Here is a 14262-nt window from a genome sequence, read left to right as displayed (position 1 = left end):
GCACTTCCTCAGAATAGGGGGAATGTCCATTTGAAACAGGGATGAGGAGGAATTTCTTTAGCCAGAGAGTGGCTAGTCTGTGGATTTCATTGCCACAGACAGAGGTCAAGTCATTCAGTATACTTAAAGAGGGGATTGATAGGTTCTTGATCAGCCAGGGTGTCAAATGTTACGAGGAGAAGGCAGGAGAACGGGGTTGAGAGGGATAGTAAATCAGCCATGGTGGAGCAGGCTCGATGGGCCGAGTGGCCTAATTCTGCTCTTATTCTGGTCTGACGGAATATGTCAAGTGGGAAAATGAGAATAGATAATTGTTAAATCATCAGACAATAAAATGCACTGTAATCTAGTTTATATGCTTAGTGTGGTAAGACTATAGACTCGGGCTCCCAACCTTTTTATGCCTTGGAGCCTTACCATTAACCAAGGATTAAGATTGGGAATCCTTGCTATGGATGAAGTCAATAAGAATCACTTTCCTATATGTAGGGTGATGCTGTGAGAAGCTTATTTTCTTTGCTTAGTGGTTGTATTATGGTTGAAAATAAATGGGAGGGAAGAAAATATGAAAGATTAGAAGCCAGTATTTTACTAAAGGGAAGGAATAGCACTAGGCTATTTTCCTTGGTCTGGTTACTGAGCTAGGGTTTTGGCTGCAGCACTGAGAGGGATTGGTGTGGTGGTGGGATGGGGGAGGCAGGACAAGGGGTAATGCACGTGTGTCAATAATCAAAGTACATAAGAACAACTTGTTATTTTAAATAATGGGGTTTAGTTGAAAAAATAGATGTATGAGTTGGTATTAAGTAGAAGACACAATTAAGTCTTTGTTCAGGTACTTCCTTGATATGCAAAACCTAGCAGTTTATCAACAAGAACAATGGGGAAAATTCAAGAGAAAAGCATTAATTCCACACAATCTGTAGACACTGGGCTCACTTCTCACGGAGCCACATTCTTACACTGCAGCACTTTGAATATTCTCACAGAGACTTTTAATTCATTTCTGATAAATAGTCTGAGTCACTATTCTAATAGAATTATATTCGAGCAACACACACAAAATGCTTGAGGAACTCAGCAGGCCAGACAGCATCTAGGAATAGTGTACAGTCAATGGTTTGGGCTGAAACCCTTCAGCAGGACTCCATTTTATTCCATTTTATTCTACATTTTTGGGATAATTTATTTACGGAATGAGGATTACAGTATCAAAGGTGGTATTTTCCATCCATCCCTGATTGCACATGGTTTTACATATTCAGTAGAGTCAATCAAAACACTCGACAATGGGTATGGACGACAAGAGTACAGTGAAAATTTACAAGGAGGTTGCGGGCTCTAAGTGACTTGAGTTTTATGGAAAGATTGAATAAGTTAGGACTTTATTCCTTGGAATATAGAAGACTGAGAGGAGATTTGATAGAGGCATACAAAATTATGAGGGGTGTAGATAGGGTAAATGCAAGCAGGCTTTTCCACTGAGGTGATGTGAGACTACAACTAGCGGTCATGGGTTAAGGGTGAAAGGTGAAAAGTTTAAGGGGAACATGAGGGGAAACTTCCTCAGTCAGAGGGTGGTGAGAGTGTGGAATGAACTGCCAGCCCAAGTGGTGCATGTGAACTTGATTTCAACTTTTAAGAGTAGTTTGGATGGGTACATGGATGGTAAGGATATGGAGGGCTATGGTCACAGTGCAGGTCGATGGGAATAGGCAGCTTAAGTGAGTCAACATGGACTGTGCTGTATTTTTCTATGACTCTATGACAAATTTCCTTCCCTAAAGGACATCAGTGAGCCAGACTGACTTTAATGACAGTGTAGTTATTTTACACTTTCTAGTACTGATACTAACTTGTAATTCCAGATTAAACTTCACCAGCTCTTATAACAGGATTGAAACTCACCATTCCTGATTCATTGTCCAAGATATGACTCCTGTAATGCAATTACCAAGCTGCAGTAAATCTTAAAAATGAGGTTAATACTGTTCAGAAAGTCCAACATCTGGGCACCTCAAACAAAAGGACAAAAACTAATATTGAATGCTTTAAATTTCAGTTCATTAAGATCACGTGGAGAAAAGGGAGCACGTCCCAGTCATTGTTGGGTGACAGGGTAAGGGCAGGAACTCAGTGTGTAAAAAAAAATATTTGAGTGAATTATTCAAGGCCATCCTCCCAGCAATGAGTTAACAACAGTTGCATTTTTAAGTCCATCACCCCTACTGGAGCATAGGCTGCTAACAGAGGCTCGCCAGAGCCCTCTGTCCTGGGTCAGTCTTTCAGGACTGCTCTGCAATGTTTACTCCGCTCTTCACTGAACTGAGTCTGAGGCTGCAGCCTGCTCCGGCTGCTCCGGGCTTCGTGTCTGCGAGCCCTGCGACGTTTCGCTCTGCTCTTCACTGAACTGAGTCTGAGGCTGCGGCCTGCTCTGGGCTACGTGTCTGCGAGATCCGCGATGTTTCAGTCTGCTGTGTGATGAACTGAGGCTGAGGCTGTGGCCTGCTCCAGCTGCTGCAGGCTTCGTGTCTTCGGACTCACTTTCATTCTGAATGCTGTTGCTTGCTTTTATTGTTTGATCGACTTGTTTTCATTTCTCTCTCTCTCTCTCTCTCTCTCTCTCTGCAGATTTGACATTTGTTGGATGTTTTTAATGGATTCTTTTGGGTTTCTTGTTTTGTGGTTGCCTGTAAAGAGATGAATCTCATGGTTGTATAATGAATACATACTTTGATAATAAATGTACTTCAAGCCTTGAACTTTTGGTGTTGTCCTCGGGTGTAGCCATCTTTGTCCATAGAGATGAGGTCTTTGGAGCAACTGTTGGTGTTTCCGTAGCTCTGGGTTTTTAAAGAATGGGTTTTCTAGCCTCGTGCCCAACCCTCCTTTCACAGCCGGGCTTTGGACCTTCCATGAGGAAGTTAATTGCATTTTAAAGTGCCTTTTAAAGGACCAAGATTGCAACAAACAAATTTGTAGTTCACATGGGACCAAATATGGAATATTAAAATAGATGACCAACGGTTTCATTAAAAAGTGGTTTTAAAGGGAACCTTCAAAGCTAAGTGATACATAGAAAAGCATTATGGAATTCTAGTGTTTATATTTTATAAGCTAGAAACAAAGGTACCAGTAGTGGAAGCATTAAGTTCCAGAATGGGGAAAAGGACAGAATTGGAGGGGTGTAGAATGCTCGGAGTAGGACAGGGCTGGAGAGGCTTAGAAGAGTGCCATTTTACGAGAGCTTTGGATTGGATGTCTAAGCTGCACTCCCAACATTCCTGTGATTGCTGAAGCATGCTCTTGTAAATTATGTCCCAAGGAGTAACAATCATGTGTCTGTTAGTGATGTGGTACCTTGCACACACTCAACGAAAGGAATCCAAAGAACTGGAAGTTTCATTTGTTCTCCTATTTTGTTCAATAAATCACAAGCCCAAAGACAGCAGAGATGCATGGATGGTGAGTGGTGTGAGCTGCAGGGAATTAAATCCCTGTCTGAAGGGAAAATATGATTACAACAGGAACAACTTAATTTTATTATGAATCACACTTTGCACAGCTAACAGAATAACATCGGAACGATATTGCTAATTCTGCATTGATATATTAAACTGAAGAACAGTGCAGGTGAACATTAGTATATGCCATAGAGGGAACAGTAGTCAAGAGTGTTATGAAATTCAAGAATTACAGATCAGGTAAAAATTAATGAAATTACACTTGGTGGATCATTTGTAGATCTGTAAAGATTGTTGTTGGATTTAAATTTGCTTTCTCTCTGTTTCCAAATTTGATTTCCATCAGTAATTGCTGATGAAGGGAATAAAGAAACAATTTGTATAAAAGACTGGACTGGCTGTGTGTGTTTTTGAGTGTGAGCTGTTTAATTGTTTAATCCTCTGCATCAGCCTATCAGCCTTCAAGGATATATATATGTATACAGAAAGATGCCATAAAAGGGCCAGCAAAATCCTGAAGGATCCCACACACCCTGCTCATGTTTGTCCCACTCCCATCAGGGAGGAGGCTACATAACGTTCATGCCAGAACCACCAGACTCAAAAACAGTTACTTTCCCCAAGCAGTCGGGCTGATCAATACCTCCACCACGACTTTATTATTTCCCATTAGTCACCTTATGTACAGCCTGGCGTACCTTTATAGACATACAATGTATTGATATTTATTGCATGTTTTATTATTAGATAGATAGGTAGATAGGTAGGTAAATATACTTTGTTGATCCTGTGGGAAATTGGGTTTCATTACAGCCGCACCAACCAAGAATAGAGCATAAATATAGCAATAATTATTAACGTATTGTTTATCTTGTGTGGGTTTTTTGTGCTGAATCTAATCCAGAGTAATAATTATTTTATTCTCCTTACATTTGTGCACAGGAATTGACATTTAACAATCTTGAATCTGACATTCACATACAAGAGAGAATCTGCAGATGTTGGGAATCCAATGCAATATGCATAAAATGCTGGAGGAACTCAGCAGGCCAGGCAGCATCTGTGGAAAAGAGTGAACAGTTGACATTTCGGGCTGAGACCCTTCATCAGCCTAATAAAGAGACACATGTTTCAAATCCTGAAGAAGGCTGTCAGCCCGAAACGTTGACCGTTCACTTTTTTCCATAGGTGCTGCTTGGCCTGCTAAGTTCCTCCAGCATTTTGTGTGTGTTGCATTGACTCTGACATTCCCTTCTTCAAGTCAGACCGAGGCCCTGTGCACCAAAGTGAGTGCTGAAAATCCAGAGATGCCCCAAAAGAAGGGACTTCTTCTGGTGTCCTGCACAACTTTTACTCAGGCGCGTGACCTAGACAGGACAGCGCAGAGAGTTTAAAAAGGAGACCACCTTATACAGCAGGCAGGGGAGTAAGTGGCAGCAGAGTGTAGGGCTTTGGCTCAATGGGCTTAGGCGGTAACAGGAAGCGGCAAGAGCAAGGCATCAACTTATTTTCCCCTTGGCGAATCGGCCCAGACAGACAGAGGACCAGCAGAGCTCACACAGCTAATGGTTTAAAAAGCTTGTGTGTTTGGCGAGGGAAGTGGGTGAGTAGACTTATTTTTCCTTGTTTCACTCCTGTAGAATTAGATAATGTGCCTGCAGGGTTAGTGCTTTGTTCAGGGTGTCAGATGTGGGAATCCTGGGAGAACTCCAGCCTCCCTGATGGCCACATCTGTCCCAGGTGCACTGAGATGCAGCTCCTCAGAGACCGTGTTAGGGATCTGGAGCTGCAGCTTGATGACCTACTGCTTATTAGGGAAAGTGAAGAGGTGACAGACAGGAGCTACAGGGAGGTAGTCATCCCTAGACTACAGGGGACAGAAAACTGGGTCACTGTCAAGAGAGGGAAGGAAAATGCCTGAATAGTGGAGAGCACCCCTGTGGCTGTCCCCCTCAGCAACAAATATCTTGTTCTGGATGCTGTTGAGGGGGATGACCTGACAGGGGATGGCCATGGTGACCGGGTCTCTGGCACTGAGCCTGGCGCTGTTGTGCAGGAGGGAAGGAGGGAGAAGAGGAATGCGGTAGTCATAGGGGATTCCATAGTCAGGGGAACAGACAGGAGATTCTGTGAGCCTGATAGAGATACCCACATGGTGTGTTGCCTCCCAGGTGCCAGGGTACGGGATGTCTCAGATTGGGTCCTGAATATTCTGAAGGGAGAGGGCGAGCAGCCAGCTGTCTTGGTACATGTTGGTACCAATAACACAGATAGGAGAAGGGAGGAGGTCCTGAAGAGAGATTTCCGGGAGTTAGGAAGGAAGCTGAGAAGCAGGACTTCCAGGGTAGTAATCTCAGGATTGCTACCTGTGCCACGTGCTAGCGAGGGCAAGAATAGTAGGATCAGGCAGATTAATGCGTGGCTGAGAGACTGGTGGAGGGGGCAGGGCTTCAGATTCTTGCATCATTGGAATCTCTTCTGGGGGAAGTATGACCCGTTCAAAAAGGACGGGTTACACCTGAACTAGAAGGGGACCGATATCCTGGCGGAAAGGTTTAATAGAGCTGTTAGGGAGGGTTTAAACTAATTTGACAGGGGGATGGGAACCGGAATGATAGAGCGGAGGAGGGGGAAAACAGAAGTAAGTCTAAGATAGTGAGCAGTAAAGATGTCAGGAAGGACAGGCAGGGGATGAGGCAAATTTGCAGCCATTGGGATGAGCTGCAGTACAATGAAGTTGCAGTGCAATCAAAGCAAAAAGTACCAAATACTGGACTTAAGGTGTTATACTTAAATGCACGCAGCTTAAGGAATAAGATGCATGATCTTGTCGTACAGCTACAGGTTGGCAGGTATGATATTGTGACCATCACTGAGACCTGGCTAAAGGATGCATGTCTCTGGGAGCTGAACATCTAAGGATACACGGTGTATTGGAAGGATAGGAAGGTAGGCAGTGGGGGTGGCGTGACTTTATTGGTAAGAAATGATATCAAATCATTAGAAAGAGGTGACATAGGATCAGAAGGTGCAGAAACTTTATGGGTTGAGCTAAGAAATCGCAGGGGTGAAAGGACCCTGATGGCAGTTATATACAAGCCTCCTAACAGCTGCCGTGATGTGGACTACAAATTACAACAAGAAATAGAAAAGGCTTGTCAGAAGGGCAGTGTTATGATCATTGTGGGGGTTCTTAACATGCGAGTGGATTGGGAAAATCAGGTCAGCACTGGATCTCAAGAGAGAGAATTTGTAGAATGTCTACGAGATGGCTTTTTAGAACAGCTTGTTGTTGAGCCCACTAGGGGATCAGCTGTACTGGACTGGGTATTGTGTAATGAACCAGAGATGATTAGAGAGATTGAGGTGAAGGAACCCTTAGGAGACAGTGATCATAGCATGATTGAGTTCACTGTGAAATTTGAGAATGAGAAGCCAAAATCCGATGTGTCGGTATTTCAGTGGAGTAAAGGAAATTACAGTGACATGACAGAGGAACTGGCTGAAGTTGACTGGAAAGGGAAATTAGCGGGAAGCATGGCAGAGCAGCAGTGGCTGGAGTTTATGCAAGAAGTGAGGAAGGTGCAAGACAGATATATTCCAAAAACGAAGAAATTTTCTAATGAAAAAAGGATGCAACCGTGGTTGACAAGAGAAGTCAAAGCCAAGGTTGAAGCAAAGGGGAGGGCATATAAGGAAGCAAAAATTAGTGGGAAGACAGAGGATTGGGAAGTTTTTAAAAGCTTGCAAAAGAAAAGTAAGAAGGTCATTAAGAGGGAAAAGATGAACTATGAAAGGAAGCTAGCAAATAATCTCAAAGAGGATACTAAAAGCTCTTTCAAGTATATAAAGAGTAAAAGACAGGTGAGAGTAGATATAAGACCGATAGAAAATGATGCTGGAGAAATTGTAATGGGAGATAAGGAGATGGCGGAGGAACTGAATGAGTATCTTGCATCAGTCTTCACTGAGGAAGACATCAGCAGTATACTGGACACTCAAGGGTGTCAGGGAAGAGAAGTGTGCACAGTCACAATTACGACAGAGAAAGTACTCAGGAAGCTGAATAGTCTAAAGGTAGATAAATCTCCCGGACCAGATGGAATGCACCCTCGTGTTCTGAAGGAAGTAGCTGTGGAGATTGCGGAGGCATTAGCGATGATCTTTCGAAAGTCAATAGATTCTGGCATGGTTCCGGAAGACTGGAAGATTGCAAATGTCACTCCGCTATTTAAGAAGGGGACAAGGAAACAAAAAAGAAATTATAGACCTGTTAGCTTGACATCGGTGAAGTTGTTGAAGTCGATTGTCAAGGATGAGGTTACAGAGTACCTGGAGGCATATGACAAGATAGGCAGAACTCAGCATGGTTTCCTTAAAGGAAAATCTTGCCTGACAAACTTATTGCAATTTTTTGAGGAAATTACAAGTAGGCTAGACAAGGGAGATGCAGTGGATGTTGTGTATCTGGATTTTCAGAAGGTCTTTGACAAGGTGCCGCACATGAGGCTGCTATACAAGATAAGAGCCCATGGAATTACAGGAAAGTTACATACGTGGATAGGGCGTTGGCTGATTGGCATGAAACAGAGAGTGGGAATAAAGGGATCCTATTCTGGTTGGCTGCCGGTTACCAGTGGTTTTCCACAGGGGTCTTTGTTGGGGCTGCTTCTTTTTACTTTGTACATCAACGATTTGGATTATGGAATAGATGGCTTTGTGGCTACATTTGCTGATGATACAAAGATAGGTGGAGGGGCCGGTAGTGCTGAGGAAACACAGAGTCTGCAGAGAGACTTGGATAGATTGGGAGAATGGGTAAAGAAGTGGCAAATGAAACACAATGTTGGAAAGTGTATGGTTATGCACTTTGGTAGAAGAAATAAACGGGCAGACTATTATATAAAAGGGGAGAGAATTCAAAGTTCTGAGATGCAATGTGACTTGAGAGTCCTCGTGCAGGATACTCTTAAGGTTAACCTCCAGGTTGAGTCGGTGGTGAAGAAGGTGAATGCAATGTTGGCTTTCATTTCTAGAGGAATAGAGTATAGGAGCAGGGATGTGATGTTGAGGCTCTATAAGGCACTGGTAAGACCTCACTTAGAGTACTGTGTGCAGTTTTGGGCTCCTTATTTAAGAAAGGATGTGCTGATGTTGGAGAGGATACAGAGAAGATTCACTGGAATGATTCCGGGAATGAGAGGGTTAACATATGAGGAACGTTTGTCCGCTCTTGGACTGTACTCCTTGGAGTTTAGAAGAATGAGGGGGGACCTGATAGAAACATTTTGAATGTTGAAAGGCATAGACAGAGTGGATGTGGCAAAGTTGTTTCCCATGATGGGGGAGTCTAGTATGAGAGGGCATGACTTAAGGATTGAAAGGCGCCCATTCAGAACAGAGATGCAAAGAAATTTTTTCAGCCAGAGGGTGGTGAATCTATGGAATTTGTTGCCACGGGCGGCAGTGGAAGTCAAGTCATTGAGTGTATTTAAGGCAGAGATTGATAGGTACCTGAGTAGCCAGGGCATCAAAGGTTATGGTGAGAAGGTGGGGGAGTGGGACTAAATTGGAGATTGGATCAGCTCATGATAAAATGGCGGAGCAGACTCGATGGGCCGAAAGGCCGACTTCTGCTCCTTTGTCTTATGGTTTTATTGAATGTTACCAGAAAAACTCTCAAACTAGTCAATTCTCGAAGACAGTTGTATGTCAAAGTAATGCATTGTATGCAAAGCAACTTGAACAATTCTGAGGCAACTTATAATATAAATGCAAGGTACTTGATACATTTTCTTCCCTCCCTTTTCTTAGATTTTCTTGCCGCATGTGGATGGACAGCCTTTGTTCTGAACTCCGCTGATGTCAGTAGTTTATACAAAGTTTGGTAACAAGCCTGGTTTCTCAAATACCAGCATTCGTTAGTCTATGACAAATTGCAGGTGTGCTGTGTTATCCAGTAGCACAAAGTAATTCATCAAGGCTTCTACACTCTGTTAGTTCAGTGACTCACAAACAGGCCAATCCACAATGCTGAGAAAACAATGAAGCAAAGACAGATTCTGGAAAGGTGTAATAATAACAGGGTTGCCATGGTGGGAGATTTTATCTTCCCAAATATTGATTGACATATCCCTAGAATGAGGGGTTTAGATGGGGTGGAGTTTGTTAGGTGTGTTCAGGAAGGTTTCTTGACACAAAACGTAGATAAGCCTACAAGAGGAGAGGCTGTACTTTAGATTAGATTATGAGGACACGCAGTCCTCTTTTATTGTCATTTAGTAATGCATGCATTAAGAAATGATACAATATTCCTCCGGTGTGATATCACAGAAACACAGGACAGACCAAGACTGAAAAACTAACAAAAACCATATAATTATGACATATAGTTACAACAGTGCAACAATACCATAACTTGATGAAGAACAGGCCATGGCACAGTAAAAAAGTTCAAAGTCTCTCAAAAGTCCCACATCTTTTTAAAGATTGAAATTATAAATCATAAATAGAAAATAGAAAATGGAAGGTAAGGTAGTGCAAAAAATCCGAGAGGCAGGTCCGGATATTTGGAGGGTACGGCCCAGATCCGGGTCAGGATCCGTTCAGCAGTCTTATCACAGTTGGAAAGAAGCTGTTCCCAAATCTGGCTTCTTTCTCCGCTCCACTTTGACAAATACAGGACTCTGCAAAAGTCTTAGGCACCTTAGCGATATATATGTGCCTAAGACTTCTGCATAGTGCTGAACCTCGAGATGGTCAGGATCTTCCCACTATCCACAGGGTAAAATCAGGGTTGTAATGGAAAACTTCTGCTGTCAGGATGACTTCAACACCAAAACACTCCAAAGAAGCTTGACACCATCCAGAGCAACACAGCACAAAGCAGGATCCCCTCTAAATCAAACAGCTGCCCTGACTTGGAACTCTTTCATTTGTCCTTCAGAGTTGTTGAGTCTGAATCCTGGAGCTCCCTGCCCAGTAGCATTGTGGGATACCTTCGTAAGTCATTCAAGATGGCTGCTCAACAGCTCCTTCTTGAGAGCAATTACATTTGCACAGTAAATGCTGACTTTTCCAGTGACAATGAAAATATTAAATTTAAAAGAATTATCACATGGCAGATTTAGTAAGCTTGGCTGAGGGATGAATATTGGCCCCAGACACCAGGAGAATTTCCCTGAGACACTTATCCACTTGACACAACAGGTAGTGCCTCTGTTTAACATTTCAGCTCAAGGATTACAAGGGAAAGAATTCTAAATGGCATTGCTTTTGTAACCTCATACCTTCCCCATCATTTTGGCAGATTTTAAACAGGCCAGTTTGAAAAAAACCTTTAAATAATTATCACCAACATATCGCTTGTAGTTCCAGAGGAATCAACACATTGGACCACCATTACACCACCATCAAAGTTCAAAGTTTAAAGTAAAATTTATTATTAGTGTACATACACATCACCACATACAACCCAGAGATTCTTTTTCTGACTAGAAGGGCTGAGATGGCCTGTTTCTGTGCTGTAATTGTTATAAGGTTATATGTTATATGGTTAACAAAATAACAAGATAAAGAGTTCTTAAAGTGAGATTATCGGTTGTGGCTGATAACTTACCTATGTGCATTGATCTGTTCTCTATGCTTGTGCATTGATCTCTCTCTCTCTCTCTCTCTCTCTCTCTCGCTGCAATGTGAATACACTAGTTAAAGCCAACTGCCGTTTGCGTGCTTTTATTTAATTGATATGTAGATGCATAGACACAACAAATTGGCATTAAAGATGAGATGGTCAGAAAGATGTGAAAGGGCATTCAAGGAAATAAAGAGACTAACAACATCAAATGAAATGATCACCCATTATGACCCATCCCAGCCATCGGGCTGGTGTTCAATGTGTCCCCTTATGATACTGGCGCCTTTTTATCACACACTATGAAAGATAGACCTGAATGCCCGATTACATTTGCTTCAAGATCACCGATGAGCGCAGAACACAACTACACACAGATCAACCGAGAGGCCCTTAGTCTAGTATGGGGAATAAAGAAATTCCACCACTACCTCTATGGACAGGAGTTTATGCTAGTGACAGATCACCAGCCCCTTGTGTCCATTCTCGATCCCAGGAAAGGAATTCCAGTGATGTCTGTTACCCGCCTACTATGTTGGCACTTTTACTAGGAGCCCACCGTTACGGCATGGAGTTCAAGGGTACCAAACAACACAACAACAGCGATGGCTTGTCACACCTTCCACTGCTGGCAACTGAAGAAGACAAGTCTTCATACAGTAACCCAGCAGAAGCGTTCCACACAGCATTGGTAAACCATATGCTGGTAACAAATTCTGAAATACAAAGAGAAACAAAGAATAGTGCTGCTTTGTCAAAAGCCTATGCAAGGTTGGCCAGCTCATGGAAACCAGAGCTTCCATAGTTCTCAGTGAGATGAGACCAACTGTCAATATGTCAAAGAACACTGATGTGTGGATCTTGTGTTGTGGTTCCCTTTAAACTGTGCACCAGAGTGTTAGAGAATTTGCACGAAGGACACCTGGGTACAGTCAAGATGAAGAGTTTCACCTGGAGCTACGTGTGGTGGCCGGGAATAAATAGAGAGATTGAAGACTTGCCCAAAAGCTATTTGGGATGCCAAAAAGTTCAAAATGCACCCTACAGGCACCATTACACCCGTGGGACTGGTTGTCACCACCATGGCAAAGAGTACATATTGACTTTACTGGGCCATTCATGGACTGCACGTTTCTTATTGCTGTGGATGCTCATTCGAAGTGGCCGGAGGTCATATCAATGAAGTCAACCACTTTAGAAAAGACTGTTTCAGCTCTGAGGACTGTCTTCGCCAGAAACGGCTTGCCATAACAAATTGTGAGTGACAACAGACCACAATACACGTCAGGAGAATTCTGACTGTTCATGAAGAAAAATGGCATCAGACATTTCAAGTCAGCTCCTCACCACCCAGCAATAAATAAGTTAGCCAAAAGGTTTATCCAAACCTTCAAGAAGTTCATTAAAGCAATGGGCAAGGAGGACATTTCTCTACAGCACAAGGTGGGCAGCTTCCTTTTTGTATATTGGAACTCTGTTCATGTGATGACAGATCAAACACCTACAAAGCTGCTGATGAGCAGAATCTGAGATCTTGCATAGACCTCCTGAAACCAGATCTACAGAGGGAAGTGCAGAATAAGTTAGTTGCCAAGTGAATCAGCAAAGAGCTTTGAGGGTGGGCAGAAAGTCCAGCATAATTACCAAGAAAACAAGTAGACTCCTGACAGGATAGCTACAAGAACTGGATCACTGATATACACAGTGGATGTTGGAGATCAGACATGGAGACATCATGTGGACCAAATGCTCAACCAAAGAACACACCTAAATCGATTGCATCCAACAAAATGGACACATTACAGCCACCTGCCACCAGCAACTGAGAACGTTCTCTTTGACAAGACACCTGCCAAACCTGATGTCACTCCACAGTCCAGAGGTACTACTCTGAAAGGAACAGAGAGCCACCCTAAAGACTGAACCTCTAGTATAGTGAAGTTACTTATGGACTGTTTTCTTGAAGGCATGCTTATTTGAATATGGTTTGTGAAAGGGCAATTGATTGATTTGTACATATACAGTTTTATGTTACATTAATCTAAAGGGGAGGAAGTGTAATGGATGGATCTATTTCTTTTAGAGCAATCACTCCACTTAGCACTACATATGGACTGATAACTTATCTATGCACATTGTCTATGCATGACCATTGATCTCTCTCTCTCTTTCTCTCTCTCTCACTCGCTACAATATAAGTACACTTGTTAAAGCCATCTCCCATGTGTGTGCTTTTATTTAATTGATACGTAGTTGCACAGACACAGCAGTGGGAACACCACAAGTAGAATGAGTGTAGTTATCCCCTTTTGATCAAGAGCTTGATGGTTAAGGGGTAGTAACTGTTCTTGAACCTGCTGGTGTGAGTCCTGAGGCTCTTGTACCTTCTACCTGATGGCAGCAGCAAGAACAGTGCGTGGTGAGATTCTTTGATTATAGAAGCTGCTTTTCTATGGCAAATTTTCTTGCAGATGTGCTTAATGGTTGAAAGGGTTTTACCCGTGATATACTGGACCAAATCCACTACCTTTTGTAGGATATTTCCACTCAAATGCATTGGTGTTCCCATACCAGGCCCTAATGCAGCCAGCCAGCACATTTTCCACCACACATCTGTAGAAGTTTGCCAAGGCTTTTGATGACATGCTGAATCTCCACAGACTCCTGAGGAAGTAGAGGCACTGTCATGCTTTCCTTACAATTATATTTATATGATGGATCGAGGACAGGTCCTCTAAGATAGTGACATCCATGAATTTAAAGTTATTGACCCTCATCACATCTGATCCTCCGATGAGTACTGGCTCGTAGACATCTGGTTTCACTTTCCTAAAGACTACAATCAGTTCCTTGGTCTCATTGACATTGACTGAGAGGTTGTTGTTATGACACCACTCAGCCAGATCTTACTTCTCCCTCCTGCATGCAGACTCATCACCACCCATAGCAGTGGTGTCATCAGCAAACCTGAATATGGTGTTGGAGCTGAATTTCGCCACATAGTCATAGGTGTAAAGCTGGAGCAAAAGGCTGAAGATATTCATGAACACACCAGCCAGTTGGTCAGCACAAATCTTCAGTAGTCAGGCAGGTACTCTGTCCAGACTGGATGCTTTCCTTGGGTTCACTTTCTTGAAGTCAGCCTGCACAACATCTTCAGATAAT

The sequence above is a fragment of the Mobula birostris genome, chromosome 30, assembly GCF_030028105.1.
Source record: "Mobula birostris isolate sMobBir1 chromosome 30, sMobBir1.hap1, whole genome shotgun sequence".
Classification (NCBI taxonomy): domain Eukaryota; kingdom Metazoa; phylum Chordata; class Chondrichthyes; order Myliobatiformes; family Myliobatidae; genus Mobula; species Mobula birostris.
Note: the sequence above shows the minus strand (reverse complement) of the source record.